Source organism: Canis lupus, chromosome 26 (genome assembly GCF_003254725.2).
Source record: "Canis lupus dingo isolate Sandy chromosome 26, ASM325472v2, whole genome shotgun sequence".
Classification (NCBI taxonomy): domain Eukaryota; kingdom Metazoa; phylum Chordata; class Mammalia; order Carnivora; family Canidae; genus Canis; species Canis lupus.
This window is the reverse complement of record NC_064268.1, coordinates 30,765,053-30,767,669: the sequence shown is the minus strand read 5'-3', so window position 1 is coordinate 30,767,669 and position 2,617 is coordinate 30,765,053. Positions and strand designations below refer to the sequence as shown.

General features: G+C 36.9%; 1 pseudogene; it reads right to left on the bottom strand.

Moving 5' to 3' along the window:
• Positions 1 to 791: 791 nt before the first annotated feature.
• LOC112656249 (60S ribosomal protein L10a-like) lies at positions 792 to 1,432 on the bottom strand (annotated as a pseudogene).
• Between the last annotated feature and the right edge of the window lie 1,185 nt (positions 1,433 to 2,617).

The window sequence follows — 2,617 nt, the reverse complement described above, 5'->3', positions numbered from 1 at the left end:
CCAAGCAAAACAAAGCAAAATTTCCTTCTAAGATAGTATGATTATATCAATTAAAGTTTGAAAACATTTTTTTTGTAAAACAAAGGAATTTTGGTGGAAAGACAAAATGAACTATTTTTTTCTTTTTTTTTTTACTTTTTTTTTCTTACATTTTGTGAGCCATGGCTCATTTAGCCATGGCTAAATGTTTGCTTCTTTTTAAAGAAAAACTAAAACCCAGAAATGAATTTTCAGATGGAATTTTAAATAAAAAGATTGTTTGAATTTGGTTTGCGCAAGCTGTTTTGTAATGAAATCACAAAATAAAACCCAACATTATTGAAATGTGCCTAAGCTATTAAAACACAACAAAGTTGATGTGTGAAGATGTTAAATTGTGTTAGGTGGAAGATAAAACATCTTTTCAGATTTATAACAATAAGTATATTTAAGAAGTACATTATTAATTCAAGAATGGAAAACTTGTTTAAAGCTGCCTATCAGAAGAGTCTAAAGCAAATAGACTGATATTTTTAGGGTAGTTTTTCAATTTTTTACAAGTTATCTTTTTGGAAGGTCTCCAGTATTCTAATTTGTAGAAGTTTTCCCACTGTGCAGAATAATTTAAGAATTGAAATGTATCAAGCAATTTGTTTTAGAAAATGAAATTATGTTAAACATTATATTAACAAATTAAAAGACAGTTTCTTATGGAACATTATTTTCCAAACATTTTTAGCAATGGAATCTTTCTTCATTTCTTCAATTTTTTTTTTTTTTTTTTTACGGTAGCACTAGGATTTATTAAACCGTTAGTGAAGGCACTGGGGTTTGCCCATGGTGCTCTTGATGTACAAAGCCCGGACGTTCTGCCAATTCTTCTTGAGCAAGGACACCAGGAAATTGACAGCTAAATGGATGTTGTACATGAGCTCATCTTCCGTCATCTTCACGTGGCCAACACCACTGCCAGACATAGCACCTTCTTCATCTGGAATTTGATGGTGGACTTCAATTCCTCCACTTTGGCCACCATGTTCTCATTGTAGGTCAGCAAGGAAGGGAACTTGCCAGCTTTATTCAGGCCTGGACCCAGGATTCGTGGGATCTGCTTGATCAGAGATTCTGAAGCCAAAAAGGCATCATACTTCTTGGCCAACTTCTTGACTAGTTTTTTATTCTTGTTGAGTTTCTTCAGCGCTTCAATGTCCATGTGGGGAATGTCCACTGCCTTGGCCTCATCACAGTGCTGCTGGTCCTCCAAAACATACACGGAGAACTTGGGGCGGGGGGTGGACTTAAGCCTGATGGTGCCCGAGAAGCGTTTGTCCTTCTGAGGGTCATAGTTCTTCAGGCCGATCTGCAGCTCCACCGTCTCCAGAAACTTCTGGTGCTTGCACTGGTTCCCATGCAGGACCTCGTACAGGGTGTTGCAGGAGACTTTGTTTCTCATGGCTCGCTTACATTTTCCTCAAATTTGTGAGGTATAACATTAGATGCAGACAAGTCCTCAAATCATATGCACAGTCCATGTGTTTCCAGAATGGATAGGGGAGTGAGATCAGAAATAAGACAATCACCAGCACCGGGGACCTCCCCCTGCTGTGTTCAGTTACTACGTCCCCAAGGATAGTATCCTGACTCCTAACACCATAAACTAGACTTGGAACTTTATGTGAATGAAAGTATGAAATTAATTTGTGTACAGTTCTCCAATCTATATAATCTACCCCCAAAATACCATTTCTTCTAGAAGTAACTATATATACAATATGTCCTATATATTCAATGCTTTGTTGTTGTCTAAGATCTGTCTTCAAATGTTAGACAAAGTATTTGCTTCCCAAATCTATTTTATTTAGATGACTCCATTGAGAGGACACATTGTTCTGTGGGTCTCTAATACTTTTCCTCCCGTGTTCACAGGACCAGACCACCTCCTGCCCAAATCGGGACAATCCAAGCATTAGACACCCAACTCTACTTCCCATTACAACCCTATTCATCAAGACTGTTTTAGTCATTTTCTTTATTTCACAACATTATTTTAGGTATTATCCCTTCCAAAAACTAGTATTTGTTTAATAAGGATTTGTCCTGCCCACATTAGGAGATAATATTCTGGGAATTTCTAGCAATGTCACAAGATAAAGATGAAAAGTGAATTCAAGAAAGAAGAATTTCAGATGCTACTAATTTATAACTAAGAGTAGATTCTTTCTGATTTCTCATCTCACCCTGAAAATCGTTCATAGGGAATCACAAATCAGAATAATTCTCATTAGCTTTATATATTGGTTGACTGGTCACCTACTGAAGGTTGCAAATGCCTAGATCATAAGCAAAAACGATCAAATCATTCTTGTGGCATTTAAAAAATTGCCAAGATGCTCACATAAGCTGTTTCACTGACCCCAACATACTGAGGTTTCAGGACTTGAATTCTGCAAGATTGGCCCAGTAAGATCACAAAAGTTATAATTAGAACCTTAAGGTTTTTCTTGCCCTGATTCTGAATCCATTTCCTCCTAGCTTTTAGCAGTTGGCATTTCCTGATCGATGACGCTGGTGATGAAGGTACATCCCACCAGCATATGAATGACCATATTTTTTACTAAAAATACAACTCACACCTTCA